Genomic DNA, 17908 nt, shown 5'->3' on the forward strand with positions numbered 1-17908 from the left:
ATAACCGATTCTTTCTCTTTGAAGTTTAAAAAACAACAAATAGAGAGCCAAGATGGTGTGTGGTAGCCATGTTTTAAAGAAAGGATGTGAAAGACAGATCTTCTGTCGATGAGGAGAGAGAGAGAGAGAGAGAGAGGGGGAGGGGGGGGGGGGGGGGGACGAGGAAGGAGGACTGAGGAGGCGAATGGCTGATCTTGAAGAACATCAACGTTAAGGACAATGAAAGAAGATGAGTTTTGCACCTCTAAGTTGATGTTCTTCAAGATCAGCTCACTCGCCTTCTGTAGTTGAATGCATGGAACAAGTTCTCTTAATACTCAGTATGTGGCTAGAGGTTGAGGACCACCTTCTTTCTCTTATTTCTTTGACTCTATTTATTTATTTTTCCTTGTCTCAAGTTCAGAGAAAGAAATCGTCATCATCAACATACACTGGAATCTATAATTTCTTCGTTTAATTGTGGGTCCACGTTACAGGTTCTGTCAATTTTGCCTCCAGTGGCAACAACTGCAGATCGCTGCTTCAATGGTTTCTCCTTCTCTGTAAATCTATAGAAATATTCAAGAAATCATCTTTTATAGAACTGAACTACAGAAACGATTCCTGAATCCAATTACCAACAAGCAGTCCATTGCACCAGATCACATGAAACCAAGCCATTGAAAGAACACCAAGGCGGCACTATGGAGGGATGCTAAGTATTAGGTAAGCTTCTTAAACGGTTTCGTTTTTTCAGTGCAATATTTTTTAGGTAAAATCAAAATATGATCTCAGTTTAAATGGTTCAATTTTAATTTTTAAAGGTTTTTATAGGTTTTTTAATTTTTTTTATTGAAATGGATGACAGGATGTAAATTTATTATTGAATCGAATTATTTACTGTTACAAAAAAAAATTATTTATTGTTATATGTTTTCTTTTAGGCTTTGTTTGGTTGCAAGGGGATTACAAATTTTTTATGTAAAGTGGAATTTTTTTTTCTTAGAAAAAATAAATTTAGATATTTGATTACAAGGGAAATATATTTTACATGTGAAAAAAATTTCACTTAACCATTAAAATTTCTTTTTTTATTTCCCCACCAAAATAGGAAGAAAAAAAAAACCCTACTCTCACGATTTCTCTCTCTCTCTCAGTCTCGCAACTCTTTCTCTGCTCATGACTCTCATCAATCTCTCTCTCTCTCTCACGCAACTTTTGGAATGGGCCTTTCAGTCATTATCACTTGTGAAGTTGTGATCTATTAATGTTTTCTTTGTGACTATCTTTTATATTATTTTAAATATCTATTTATGCTGCATTCATTTGATATATAGAATGAAATGATTTATTTTGGTTAGTGATAGAACATAGTATCTGATGACATTTGGTTTGATTTTGGTACAGACCTTGAATGACCTGATTCACTTAACCAATATAAATTTTGAGGAGCTGGGTGGATTCTAGATTGAAAAGTACTCCCCCCCCCCCCAATCATCTCTTTTGAGGAGTTTGGTTGGATTATTAGTTTTTTAAAATTTTACATCAATTTTACATCCAACCAAACAACTATGGTAAATTAATTTCACTTCACTTCTATTGCAACCAAACGACTTAAAAGGGAAAAAATTCCCTTCCCTTCACTTCACTTCACTTCCCTTCCCATCCCATTTCCCTTGCAACCAAATGCAACCTTACTAATTGTAGGTTGGGGTATAATTTTGACCCTGACAGCCCAAACCCACACTGAGCCCAAACCTTGTATAACCTAGTTATGGGGGTCAACCCGGCCCAGCCCGACTTTGACAAGGGTTGAGTTGGGCCTGGGTTGAGACCTAGGCCCAGTCAACCCGATTTTAACCCTGATATATTATTGTATTTAGTAATAGTATTCCGCTTCCCCTAGTATATAATGCATTTTTAAAACCCTAGTTCCCTAACCCCTTTTTTCTTTACAACAAAAAAACACAAACTCTTAGACTCATATCTTTTGAAGTTTTCTCCCCCATTCGTTCATCTCAAAGATTATGTTTATCTCTCATCTTTTTTTTTTTATTATTTTTTTTAACAATATATTTTGCGAGTGTGAATTATGATTTAGAAATTTACTTCTCACTATTTGTTGATTAAGTTTTGTTGTTTGTGTAACTTCAACCCACATCATGTGTCACACAAGCCATGTATTCTTGCCTATTGAGCTAAGACAATCAAGTGGCCAAATTATTTCTCCTTTTTTTTTTTTTTTTTTTTACATAGGTTGTCTTTGTATCTCTAGCTATGTATTGATATGAACTTTAGATACAGTAGCAATCATAAAGAATTGGGCTAAAAGCATGTCCAATTTCTGGGAGATGTGGTAATACCAGACGATTAAAAGATCTATCTTATAACCAAATTGACAACATTGCATATTGTAAATTTATGGATTAGGGGTGGACAAGGGCTAACCAGTCTTAAAATCTCCGTACTCCCCTTGGTAAATATAAGCTTAACATTTGTGACCCTTTATAGAAAAAAAATAATAATAATAACAAAATAAATACATGACCAACCTGGGTCAACCTGGCCTAACCCTAAGCCCGATAGGGTTGGGTTTGAGCGTGAACCCAGTATGATTGGGTTGGGCCTGGGTTGAGTTTTGGGGACTTAGAGTTTTAAAAAGCTCGGCACAACCCGACCCTGTTTCACCCCTAATTGTAGGGTTATAGTTGTCTAATTGTGATAATTTTTTATTTGAAAATGTTTGAACGTTTTTTACATTTTTTAATTGGATTTTCTCACTCTTTATCATATTTGTTTATTCTAATCATGATTTTTTTTTTTTTTAGAACTAACCATGAATCGGTGCGGGTTTACCTCTTGCACCGTGTACTACCTATTTATAAATGAGTCAGGCCTGAGTTCGACACGTTTAATAATCAATGCATACTAGGCCGGTCTTTAAACGGTCAGACCCATCTGGTTTCTCAATTTTGATATAATATACTTGGCTCGATTTCGATAAATGCTTTTAGTCTTATTTGTAAGTAAGATACCCAGCTTTTCCATAAAAACCAGAGGACAAATCGAAACCAATAACGGGCAAAGATTTCTCAATGCCGAAGCCCATCGGCCATTGAAGAGTGATGAACTTAAATCTCAAGAAACAGATCGATACGCCGTTATCATTCAAATCGATTTCACCGTTGATCCAATATTGATATGTGTTAGGAAATTTGATAGAACTCATCATAAAAAATTAGTCTTCATCAAGTTATCCATTTCCGATGTGAAATTATTAATTCTATCTTCTATATAAAATTTAGTCTATATCAAATTATCCATTTTTTATGTGGAATTATTAATTCCACCATCTACATGAAACTTAATCCAAGATTGTCCAGGTATAGGTACAGACTCGGTCGATACTTAGAACACTTGGTGTTGGTGAGAGTGCCTCCAAGATAAGTGTTTTGCTCTCAACGGCATCCTTCGCTTGTGCATTTGTCGAATAGGAAAACCCAAACTGAAACTGGGCTGGGCCAAAAGTGAAACCAATTCAATCCGATGAAAATTGAATCAAACCGGATCAAATCAAATGATTAACACCACCTACATACTTTGTTTCGGCGAATTAGACTAGGCAACTATAAAAGACTAACCATTTTGACAACAATAACAAATTCACTGGTATTTTTTAAGTTCTGACAAAATAAATAAAAATAAGAGAAAAAGATGAGTATGCTAACGGGTTATTTAAGAATAAGTCATACTAACGTTTGTTGACCGTTGGATTAAATTGTTTAGATCTTTGCCATTGATGAATTATAATACTATACATATATGTGACCTAAATAATATATATGATTTAATATAAAATACTTGACATGTCAGCTTCTCTCTTCACTTTCTATCGTCACTCTCTCCTCTGCTATGAAGACTACAAACTCTGTAAAGTTTGCAATGGTTGTTGTTGCCGCAGATTATGTTCTCTCGTCACCCTAAAAATAAATTCACTAATATCTTAAAGTGCGTATTTATGCCCCTTCTAGAACTTGCAGTAGGGAAAGTATTGTGCCCTAGGTTACACCCTTTTATTTTAATCATTTTTACAATAAATGATGGACCTTCACGTTACAGATTTGTAATAATATGATCGAACCTTGTAGAAAGGCAACCACCATTGGTCCCATGATATAAGGATGGGCTAAAATTTTGAACTGATCTCAAAGAGGAAACCCTAAACTTTTTTTTTCTTTTAATAGAAATCTCTAAAGTCTATAGAAGCATGGGGAGTTCACTATGGCTGTTGGGAATTAACCGGACACATCAATGCCAAACATTGTTTTAACTGAATTATCATTATCTCTAACCAAAATGAAATGATTTGTTGAGCACATGACAAGAATGTCAACTCAAGCTATTAGAGTTCCCAATTTAAATCCAAAATCTAAACCTATAAAATCATGCTGAACAAGAAACGTTACATGATAACGTGTACCTGTATCAAGATGCAGGAGATGTAAAAAGATCGTGTTGCATCATGCTGAAGATGTTTATGAGTGCCCTCCCAATGGCGGCAGACATTAATGTGTATATACATTATTGATTAGATTACTGAAAATAAAATAATTAAAATCAGATAACGATTAAATACGAGCCCATTAAATTTACTTGATAAAAGCCTGAAACCAAATATCACTTGAAATCAAAAGTAAACTGTTCCTACCGCTTAACACCGCTACCCCTCCCCCAACATCCCTTACTTTTCTGAGGTTATCCTTGCTCTGCCCCATTCACTTTCATTTTGAACAGAAAACCCAACTAAATCAACTTCTGGGTTTGGAAGCAATGAAAAGAAAAAAAATTGAAATTGAGAAGAGTGACATGGACACATAAAAACTGGTGTTTTCATGTGCCAGTGGGTGAATAGGGACAAGAAAGGCAGATAAAGAGCAAAGAGGGGGGGGGGGGGGAATCAAAACAGAGAAGAGGAGATTGAGAGGTAGTCTGCCGAGGAGTTGGCTTCTCTGTAAGCATGATGGAATGAGATGGCTTCAAACTGAAGAGAGAGTTGAAGACAGTCTTCAATAATCGACGAGATGCACCAAGGACTCGAGTGCATTTTTCCAGAAAGCAAAAGAACAATGAGGGAGTTGTCACTTTCAATAATGAAGTGGGAGATATTCTTGTGAATGGCAATGAGAATAGCTAGAACTGCAATGGCTTCAGCAACAATGGGGAAATAATGACCAATGCCGTTAAAGAAGCCGCAAATGAAATGAGGCATTTGAGTCCCGACAGACTCCACCGATACTAGTTTTCCCTGGGTTGCCTTTTATGGCTCCATCAACAGTAAACTTCATAAATCCATGAGAGGGAGATCTCCAACTGACAAAGATAGTTGATCTAGGTGGGGGAAAATGCACCGTTCGAAGTTCCTTCTTTGTTTCAGACTTGGCTTTGTGGATAATCTTGATGGGGTTGAACTGGGTTTGATCAAAAATCAGATTCCAGTATGTAGTTCATATATTGAGAAAAAATAAATATAGAACAATTCATGAAGATCGATAAGCATGCACGACAAACACTACAAAAACACGTTTTAGGCATACCTGAATCCATGGCTGAAGAATAAGAACTCCTTAATGTCTTCTTGTATACTCTTCGTACAACACGATCAATGTTGGTCTGGTCTACCCTCTTTTCCTTTTGCTTTTGGTCATTAGCCTCACTTAATGGGTCAATGATAACTATATATAGGGGTGAGGGTAGGGACTAACCCTGCAATAAAATTAGGGTTTCCTCCCCATTAAGGAAACAATACCTTAGGTCCACACATAGTAATAAATATTTCATACCATTAAGGTGTGCTAATAGAATCAAATATCTCCATAGAGATCACTTACCAATAATATTGGATTCTTTCTGCTTACTCCATCTGTAGTCAACACCACTAAATCGATTTTGAAAACAAATCTTTAACTATGCTAGCCCACCTAATAGAAAATTTTACAATCTTCCACTTGGGCAGCATATGTCATAAGTTTTAGATTTTAAAATTTATTTAAAACGACTCTCCGATTTAGATAAACTGAATATGGCCACAAACAAAACAGTGTCGAATGGAGTGCACCTTAAACCAAATGCCTTAATCCGAATGAGAATTACAAACACCCAACCGTATTGATCATCACATCTAAAGCAATATGAGACCACGTCAAAGTGCGCATAACATCACTGACTTGGACTGAACAGTATAAAAGTGTGGTATAGAAATAACATGCAATAATGATCATCATGTCTATTTCCAAATTGGTCCTGGCTCGAAAACCAAATGAGCCATATGAGACAAATACTGAAGGTCTCATTAACTAAAAGCGTCTCCCAAACGCTCAAGCTTCAATCAAAGAAGCTCATTGGGACTGGGTCCGGATATCCCACAACACTAGCACTAGACCTCAATCAAACGAGGCTTTACTAGCAACAGGATGTGTGTGTATTGACTAGAACCTCAGATACTGAATGAGGTAAATACACCACATATAATCTCAATTTTCTGTAGGAGGCAAATAAATAAGTGTATACATATAAACAAATGGTCATAAAATGCATATATATAAAATAAAACTGAAAGTCAAATGCGAATATATTGAGCAAAACTCCCACTAATAAAGTGCATCAAAAGAACTAACAAGTCCCATATTAGTGGCATGCTCTTGAAAGACTTTTTGAGTCAAGCCCTTAGTAAGAAGATTTGCAATCATGTTTTCTATAGCAATCTATTCCATTGTAATCTGTGACTCTTGAACTTTCTTTCTGACAAAAATTACTTAATGTCAATGTGTTTAGAGTCTGAAGTACTTTTACGGTTATGAGAGAAATGAACCGCAGCGGAGTTGTCACAGAACACCCTCAATGGTTTAGATATAGAGTCAACAATCTGTAATAATGTAGTTCTACAGAAATTTATGATTCATGAGCTTACTCCCACTGATCTTTAGATAGACCTATTCGATTCCTCCCATTTTCATAAAGAACCTTAGCTTGAACATAATTAGCAACCATTGGCTTAGGAAGCTCATCAATTCAAGATTAAAATTTATTATCATAATAGCCAAAGAAATATTAAAGGATTAGTTCAATTCCTTAAAATTGAAACCATTCAAACTTTTTTAACAGAAAATAGCTGAGAAGTCAAAGCTGACAAATATAATCATACATATTTACCAAAATATACAATATGCAAGAATAGAAAACATATTAAACTTCCCAACAATATAATTAAATCTGACTAATTATGCTATTAATCAGATTTATTCCAGTATATTTTCAATAACTGTAGGAAAACAGAAACTGAGGAAAGATCCGACCTCATCGGGGTCACACCTATGATGGCAAGATTACCCAACATGTAGTGAAATCTTTCACATGTAAGGTGAGACGCTCGAAACAACACCACTTTGAAGATTTCGTCACTTGTGGTGGCAAGACAAGAATCTCCAAAGCTATGAAGCCCGAAATGTCACCCTCACACTATCAAGCGAAACCGACCAAATGAAGACTCACCTGTGGTGGCAAGAGCACATCATTCGTCATATGGTCTCCTTGACTGCAATCCATCCTAAATAGTCAATAGTAATTTCACAATCTCAGTAACTAGCCCACTAAGTGGAAGCGTAATCACTGAAATTATAAAAACCTATAGACTTGGATTGCTATCAAATTCCCGTAGGTTTAGATTTTGGGTGCAAACAACAAGATGAGTTATTTCAGTATTTAATTAATAAAATATTCAATATAAGCCCACAAAAGCAACCCATTATAAACCCTAAAGTCAATATGGTAACACCATAATTTAATAGTTATCAAAGTGAGTACATTCTTAGTATGACAGTTTTGTACTTCCAGCCATTACCATAAATAAATAAAAAATCTAAATATGACATTTTCTATAATGACAACATGCTAAATATGAAAGTTCATAATATTTATTCATGATAACCAAAAAAACACATGAAATATGTTACTTCATCCTTAATTCATTAGATATACAAAGTTGCATACAAATATGAACTTTCAATCCAAATGGCTTTAATATCCAACACAAATATTAGCACATAAACTTTAAAGTCAATCACAATAAATACCTACAATTTCTTTAAATAAAAAAAAAATTCATTAACTAATAGAGCACATGAATCAAATAATTTATAGGCCAAAATAACAATAAGCCTTTAACAAATAAAGGTAATGTTGGCTTAGATCCATATTAAGTATAAATAACTTCATAGGCTTTATACTAATAAGTCACTAAAACTTCAATGAGTTCATTTAAATCATTCAAATATAATAAATCTGTTTTATCTCGATGAATTTTCAATAAAATTGAACTTTATCACAAGTACAAATATGACATAAATTTGAAGAAATATTACTTAAACAATGCACTTGTAATATTTTGTATCATAAATGGGTGTCAAAACTCATAATTATGTATCTCATGATGAAACCTGATGTCACAGATAATAAATATAACATCGAATAAAATATCAAAATACCCCATATTGACTTAAAATTCATGAAACGACAAGTATAATATACATAATAAAACATGTGTGGTACATCTATCACCCTCAATAGGATAATAATTTATTCTCCCACTAATATAAGAGAGTAGGACTAGATGACCTAATAAAAGTACCATTTATAAGAGTCAATATCAGTTCATATTAGGACTAGATCTAATTGTTGGTTTGAATAAACAAGGCCAAAATAGTCAACAGTATAAACAGATTTCAGAAGTCATTTCAATAAATCAAAATTAAACAATTTCTGATTCCATTTGCATAAATTGTTTATGGTCTATACAATTATTAGATTCAAAAACTGGATTTCATTGAAACTATGCTGAAAATAGTTAATAAACCATCAACATGTAGAAGTAACGTAGGATCATCTTATGTCATAACATCTCAAATATGAGTATAGGTATCATTATTAATATTAATTTTTAAGATGCCAACTCTACCCATAAAGAATCTTCACAAAAATCGATTTAAATAGACCACACCAATAATAAAGTTTAATTTGGTGAGATTCATGTGCATTCACTGTAATGACTATATCACTTAAGAGTTATAGCTGAAACTGTATCCTTATCCTTTAAGACAGGAATACACTGGTTCTCTCATTTCTTGTATTAACTGTGAAAAGAACAATAACTTTTGAGATCCCTTTACCTTTGAAATCAGAATCCTTAGGTTACTGTCATTTTCTTTAACTTTGGTGACATCATCTTTAGGCAAATGTCACCTACTATGCTACCCTAGGGAAAACTATGAAAGAACAAGATACATCACTTTGGTGCTTTGGTGGAATCCATATCACCATTTCATGGTTCCCTAAAAATGCGTTTTATAGCTAAATATGTGCGAAAGCTTACACCCAACTTAACTCCAATGTATTTATTCATCATAGAGTATTCCAAATATGACATGCAAACATAAAATGCCATTAATTTTCTGCCTATGTCATTCATAAATGACTTTTTTAATATCATAGTAATAATAAACTAGTGCAAAAAACATGCATAAACAGAAATACAATTCTGAAGCCATTATAGAATAAAGACAAAACACTATAGCTGTTCCAAAACAGTTATGGAACACAAAATATAGGTCTCATTTTTCTTGTTTTAAATTCAACCCAGTATATTGAACATACATCCACTGGTCGAACCATAAACAATATTTGAGAATATATAATTACTCCTCCCACTGATTTGACCAATTAAGTAATTATCTACAATATCCCAAGTACATGATAAAGTGACATCATGAAATCAATGGTATTTTATTATTCATAAGGCCTTGGGACTCCAAAATAATTGTTTTAAATCTAAAAAACCTCATTAGACATTATGTGAAAATTGATCATTACCATATAAGACCATTTCAAACGATAAAATCCTTCACAATATCAATAACATAGTCAATTTTCAACACATTAATCAATGACCAATTGGTTATATGACTAAATACAAAAATAATAATTTTTTTTTAATGAATACTTTCCTGATTAACATCGGTCAATGTTGATGACTTTTCTGAGTGGGTTTTTCGACGACCAATTGAAAAATCCAAATAGTTCAATTTTCGAGGTCAATGTGTCAGATATCTGAATTGACCAACCTAATCGGTTCAGTCATGGCACAATTTTGGTAGAACCGATTCATCTTGATTTTGGGTTGGTTTAGGATTTAATCACTTTAAGGGGACTTGATCAAGACATTGGATTTTATTACTATTATTATTTTACCTATGACACAATACCAATGCCAAATCTCAAACGATCAAGACCGATGTTGATATCATTGGATCTAATCAAACAATGCTTGAAACATACCTGTTCAACATTATAGTGGTCTACAATCTAATTTGGTTTACCAAGCCGGATTTAATTTGGTTCAATTCAACCTATTTCCAATTAGACCCATAAGCTTTAACCCATTACACTTAAATAAACATGGGCAACCCAAAACAAACTTTTAAACACCCATAGGCTCAGCCCATTTAACCTTAAAATAAATAAATAAATAAATAAACATTATCCTCCATTGCCTTAAATGTTAACCCTTCTTATGCATCCCACCGGATAAAAAGTCCAAAAAAACTCACATCAATTTTACAAACAAGACAATGCTTGCCCTATCATTACCATGTCTATGTGTCATCTCATACTAAAAAAAGAAAAAGGAACAATTCCTTTTATGAATATTTATATTTCAGCATATTGTTTAAGTCACACCGGTCATTATACTATGTAGTATAAACCATTGAAAATCTATAATACATCCATCCTTAGTTCCCCTAAGTTCCCAAATATAATCAAACCATAGAAATCTCTTCCCAATTCATCTCAAGGTGGGCCTTGAATGTTCACAGTTGGGTCTAGGTGTATAGATCATTCTAGATGTGGGTCACAAATCAGGTAATCAATTAGGATTCTGATTTATGACAAAAAATAAACTGATTCTTATTTTCTTACAAAAAACATGGATACATATTTAAGGTAGAAACATATAAATAATCAGTTTTCAATGGAAAGATGTGAAAAGCTTTCTTTTACTTTACAAATTTTTTTTTTAAAAGGTAACCAAATCATACTTACCTTTTTGTCACATTTTTTTAAAGAGTTTGCACGATTCTCCAAAAGACAAATCAAGGGTTTTTTTTTTTTTTTTTTTTTTTTACAAAAAACAACCAAAATGTAGTTAACTTTAAGACCAAAACCGTGATCTTTACTGGTGGAACAGCTGTGGTCAAAACCGTGGTTAACTTTAAGACCAAAACAACCAAAATCGTGGTCAAAACCAAAACCATGGTTACAAAATCAAGGGAAAGTTTGTATGGTTCTGCATTGATTTTTTTTAATTTAACTTTACAAGTTTTGTCCTTTAGTAATAATATATAATATATTATTTTTCTCGTTTCTTTAAAACAAAACGACTCGAGGAGAAGAAATTGATTTTTATTACTGGTGGTATAGTCGATCAATTTTTCATGAACGAGACTTTGATACCATTGAGAGAAAATAAATACGAAAACGATTCATGGAGATCGATAAACATGCACGACAAACACTACAAAAACACGTTTTATGCATACCTGAATCAATGGCTGAAGAATAAGAACTCCTTAATGTCTTCTTATATACTCATCGTGCAACACGATTAATGTTGGTTTGGTCTACCCTCTTTCCCTTTTGATTTTGGTCGTTAGCTTCACTTAATGGGTCAGTGATAACTATATATAGGGGTGAGGGCAGGGACCAACCCTGCAATAAAATTAGGGTTTCCTCCCCATTAAGGAAATAATACCTTAGGTCCACACATAGTAATAAATATTTCATACCATTAAGGTGTGCTAATAGAATCCAATATCTCTATAGAGATCACTTACCAATAATATTGGATTCTTTCTGCTTACTCCATCTGTAGTCAACATCCCTAAATCGATTTTGGAAACAAATCTTTAACTATGCTAACCCACCTAATAGAAAATCTTACATATATTCCATAAAATGTTGCAAAAGAAAGAGGTTTGTCGCGTAATGGAGTGTTACCAGGGGTTATGTCTAGCTATGAATGTCTAGATAGTGGAGAAGATGGAATGAGGAGAGATTAAAGTGATGGCGTCTCGAACTTTAGCCCATATGGACTGAGAGACCAGGCATTCAAGCAATAGATGATTAGCACTTTGGAATGGGTGGGAGCAAAGAGGGCAGATTGAAGAAATGGAGGAACCTCGACTGTTGAGTAGGTCATGTTGGGGGAGTTTGTTGTGAAGAATCTTCAAATGAGGTGGTGTATTTTCGAAGTGGTGGGAAGATGCCAAATTTTTACCCAATGACTCGGGTGTGAGAGATTGAAAACATTAAGGATAATACTATATGTAGAGCTCACAGAGAAGCCAGATGATCTTATCCTCAGAGGGGAAGATGGGGAAGGGTATGGAGAGAATAGATAAAGCAATAGGAGAGGGCCACCAATAAACACAAGAGCTCTTGCGCGAAGATCTAAAGATTGGGTCAATGAGATGCGAAAAGAAGTGGGGGCTTCTCTTGGAAGAGGGAAGGGAGCTGATGCAGGGGGTAAATTAGAAATCCAAAAGTCGAACCAAGGGTGAATAGAAGAGCCGTTGCCCACCCCATGAGAATACCTTTGCGAGGAATATCTTTAGTGAAGCAAATCGGTTTCCAACCCCAAGAGGCTGTAGAGGGCAGTCTGCTAGAAGAAAGGATGTATTTGGAAAGTATTTCCTTTTCATAAATTTTCACCAAAGCAAAGACATAGGCTGAAGGAGTTCCCATCCTTTCTTAGAAAGCAAGGCCTGATTAAAGGCAGAAGAGAGCTTGATATTCAGCCCACTGAACTCCTTAGGTTGACACACTATTGACCATGAGATAGTTGGGACCAGAGATGTGGTGCCATTGGACCAAAAAAAATTGCGGCTTGAAGAATCAAGAGACTTGTGGACAGTCGTAGGCAGCTTGAAGCAAGAGATCATGTAGAGAGGCATCACCAAAAGTGTGGATTGGATGAGAATAGTTTTTCCAGCTGGGATGAGATATTGAGACTTCCAATGTTGTAGTTTAGAGGATACCTATTCATGAAGTTCCTTGCAATGAGCTTTGGAGAGCTTTCTGCTGACGAATAGAACCCCAAAGTACTTATCCATATCAATGGTAGGAGCAATTTGAAGGAAGTCCCTTAACTGTCTACACTAATCCATTTAATTACCATGGGTTCAAGAAAACTTGGTCCTATAATTAATGAGTTATCATGTCTTTTGTTTATTTTGTTTTCTTTTCTTCTCCATCATCGCATAGCCAAAAGTCTGTGGGGCCCATTTGTTTGATGGGGAGTCTGGGGTGGGATTGTTGTGGGACTAGGACTCACATGGTAATGGGGTAACCGACAGGAAAGTGAAGTTGAGTTTGCCATCACTTTACCACCACTTTACAGTTCCACCATCTTGTTTGGTTATCTTACCTAGAGAAGATTCCAAAGACTAAAGAGAGCAAAGCAAAGAGTTGAGCATGTGTGTGTGAGAAGGGGCTGTGGAGCTCCGGTAATGCTTAGATTACAACTTCTGAGGATTTTTCTGTTAAGACGATGGAGCTCCAGTGATGCTTCTTGGTTTTGGTCGTGGGTGGAAGACGATGAGGCTCCGGTAATATTTCCTTGTTTTTTCTGTTTGATGATCTTGTATTCCATCCTCCTCTCTCTCTGTTATGCAAGTGAAGTTTCAAAATCTCAGATCTAGGGTTGGCTTCTCCTTTGCATGCAATATGTTATCAGTTATCTGTGATTAGCTTCTCTCATCCCAAATCTCTTGCCCTCTATCCCCCTTCTTAATCTTGCATGCAGAGAGAGGTTTGTAATTTAATGGATGGGAACCAATTGCTGCAAATCTTCGATCTTCCTTTTTTTTTTTTTTTTTTTAATCTTGGAATTTGGCTTGCACCTTTGGTGTTGGTGTGCGATGTCTTGTATTCCGTCACAGTTTAACTCAGAGAGTACTGGTGCAGCACCTCGACAGGCAGGACGGTGGTCCCGCTAGCTGGTTAGCGGGCCGTGGAGGTTACAAGGGGGTAGGAGGCTTCCCTGCATAGCAGGGGGTGTAGGGGGGCATAGCCTTCCGCTCGAATTTTTTATTTGAGGTCAATTATGTACTTTCCGGATTAGGGTTTTTCGCTATATATTTGTAGCGAGGATTTCTTTATCTGTAATGCAAGCAATACTGAGAGGTGTGAGGACGAGTACTGTAATCCTATTCTCCATTGATAGTGAAGCAAGATCTCATCTCACTGGGGACATAGGCAACTTTTTCGAATCTCGTAAAATCAATGTGCATTGTCTGTTCTATTTTTCCATTATCTTCTACATCGTTTTAGAGTTGCGTTTCTACATTTGGTTGCCATAGTGAGATATTTCCATCTCTTTGATTTTTTTTTTATTATTATTAATCTTGCAGTCCATACCGCAAGGGCCTACAAATTGAGTGATTGATTGCAGACGTGGGTGTAGCAGCAGCTGGGCATAGGGTTTTCTTGGTGAGTGGTGGAAGAGCTTCAAGCGATAGGCAAGGCAGGGTGATACGCAAAGCACCATCTCCCAACTGTTTTCCTTCATGTTTACCAGCAAAGTCCTACCAATTTGGTGGAACTTTGCAAAGGAGTGGGGCAGGAGAAATCGCTAACCACGTCGACTGACAGGAGTTGCATAGTTTTTTTTTTTTTTTTTCTAAACAAACTCCCACCCCCTGATAACCAAACACCTTCAAATATCATGGGGTGGAATAGTTTGTACAACTATCCCATCCTTTGAATTCCACACCAGAAAAATCCCATCAAACAAACGGGGCGAAGGAAAGTTTCATTTTAATTGTTGATTTGTCCTCAATAGTCACTTCACTTCAGTCCTACTTTCGGAAGCTCAGGGCGCATGGGAGCTAAAGAATTTAATGCACTTCATGAGTAGAAAGAAATTAGCCAACTCTATTTCCCCATTCAATGCCACCAATTTTGCTAGATATCATGTTCGCACTTTCTATTGCCGTTTGCCCATCATATTCACATGAACACCTTTCATCATCTGACATCATCTAATTAACCTCTCTTAACCTTAGAAACTTATTTTTTTCCCATTTTTTTTAGGTGTGTGGGTTGGGATGCACCCCAATTATGAATGGCTACCATAGTTTTAGAAATAGGCCCATACCGATGCATAATCAAATCGCTCTTTCATAGTGATACGATACACAAAGAATAACTAAAATTCAAAATATGATACAGTAACATTATTTTTGAGGGCAAAATTGTGTAATACGATCAATATGGATCATATTGAATACAATATCAATTTTGTAACCAATACCTATTCCATTACAATGCACGAAAAACTATTGATGGCTACCTACTTTACCCTTTCTCACCAGAAGAAAGCTTCTCACCTAAATTTTGATGCGTACAAAATGAAAATTGGACTGATAAGATGTCCGGTTTGTAAAATTTAAATCAAAACCGATAGTTATTGATCTGGTTTGTTATCCGTTTTCTTTAATGATCCCTTATTGGTGTATTGTCGATCCAGTCTCGTTTTTCATTAATAAATAGGAAGAAACTACTAAAATTTGAATGTTAGTAGTTTATGTAAATTACTTTTTGGTCCGACCTACTAGTAATCTTTGAATGGAAGTTGTTTTTATCATTAAAAACTCAGTACTAAAATATGGGGTAACAAAAAAAAGACAATTTTACTAGTTATTTTATATAAATAATTTTTAGGTCGGCCAACCCAAAAATGGTTTTCAAAAATAATTTGGACTAAATTAACACCTGATTCTTATTTTATTAGATAGTAATCGAAAATACCTTTCCAAAGACAGTAAATTCCCTTACCCAAAAAAAAAAAAAAGGACAATAAATTCATAAAATTTCGGCCTACGCTTCAAAAGTTATGACATTTTAAAGTTTCTATGATTTTTAGAACCAAAATTCAAAAACTGGCCAAACCTCGGGCTAACCGGGAGTTGCCATCCTTAGGTCCTAACATTCTAAGCCAAAAACCTTAAATCTAATAGTAGTAGTAGGTTACTACTATTAACTCTTTCTTCCCTCCTTTGAATTGAAGACCTTACATCTAAAGGTTGTCGATTACTACCATGAAGCAACCAAAACCATATATAGTAAAGGAGGCCCTACCATGAGAGGAGCTACTTTTGATCTCAAGACCATCTTCGGCTCTTGAGAGAGAGAGAGAGAGAACAAATAGGGATTTGCCACTTAGATTAAGGTATAGAGATTAAGGTATAGGACCCATACAAGTATAAAATTGACTCTAAGACAATTCCAATGGGGACCAATCAAACCATTAGTCTGAGTACGGATAACGTTATGGTCCACCGAAGGCTTTAAGCAGTTTGGTACTCTTGATTAAACTTCTAAAAAAAAAGTACTTCTAGTAAAATTGGTCTTTTATTATTATTATTATTAATTTTTTTTTTTAAAGGTGTCTGAGCCAGTTTATAGATGAAGAATCGAACCTGGGACCATACACTTATCCACACAATCCCTAGTTCACCTTAACTACCTAAGCAACCCACAAATGGGTATTACTTGGCTAAAATTAAACATACATAATAAAATAAATTAAAAAAAGGCTGGGCACGACGCTAGGGTGCCTAGCATATTCATCCTCTCCCATCCCTCTTTGGAAAGGACTCCATTGTCCTCCTGTGTCCAGCCCTGTGGTTGGTGCTTGTCACTAACTTACCGAAAGCTGATGTTATGCCCAACCATTTTTCAATATATAAACTAAAAAAATTAAATTAGGAAATGAAATACGTACAAATAAAATGGTTTAAAAGACACATACCCAAATTGATTGGAAACAAAGTAAGGATTAGTATACAAAAATATAAAAAATGAATTAAGTGCAAAGTAAGGGTTAAGATAGAGGAATTTAAAGAAATAAAATATATAAAACAAAGTAAACAACAAGGGACGAAGCCAAATACGTGCAAGCCTTAATTCTAATGCAGGAATACTTGAACAAATTGAAAGAAAACCTTAAAAAAGCAAAAATCCAAATACAATAAGGAAATAGTAGTTACGACGATGAAAAAAAAAAAAAAAAGAAATTCATGCATAATAAAGCAATAAAATTTTAGAAACATGCTCCTAGGGTTAAAAACTTAGAAAAATCCCACAAAACTCCAGAAAATTCTTATTAGGAAAAGTAAAAAGAAAGTCAATTAACACGGAAAATATCATAGGACAAAGAAACATAAAAGTCTAAATGTTGAGGAGTATCAGAAAATAACTTTAAGGTAAGAGAGTTTTTTCACACAAAAAAAAAAAAAAGGAGTTTGAATTAATATAGGTTGTCCCCCTCCTATCAGTAACCATGAACATTAGGTTAAAAAGACCGCAACCTTTACCTATCAAGAGAGAAAATCTTGGGTTTCCTATATATCTAAGGATTGTGTGTTTCCAGGTCAATACCATAGAGTCGCATATATACATAGACATAATGAGAGCACTTGATCAGATGTTATCTCTTGATTTAATGGTTTTCTTCTTCTTCTTAGATCTCAATTTTGGCATTCCTATATGATGCTGCTGCTTCTTTGCTACTTCAACAACCTCTCCATATCCATATCCATTTTTTTTAGCAATAGAGATCATGACGAGCTTGATGGTTGCATGTGTTAGGTCTAGGTTTTATTGTCTTTAATAGTTATGATTTGATGGTCTAAGCTAGATATAAGACATTATGGTTTCATAGAGTTTTACTATTGAATTGCTTCTTTCTTACTTCATTATGAAATCTCCATGATAAGTAAGAGTCAAGAGAAAAAAAAAGGCTTATCTGTATTTAAAA

The sequence above is a fragment of the Macadamia integrifolia genome, chromosome 9 (genome assembly GCF_013358625.1).
Source record: "Macadamia integrifolia cultivar HAES 741 chromosome 9, SCU_Mint_v3, whole genome shotgun sequence".
In the NCBI taxonomy this organism is placed as follows: domain Eukaryota; kingdom Viridiplantae; phylum Streptophyta; class Magnoliopsida; order Proteales; family Proteaceae; genus Macadamia; species Macadamia integrifolia.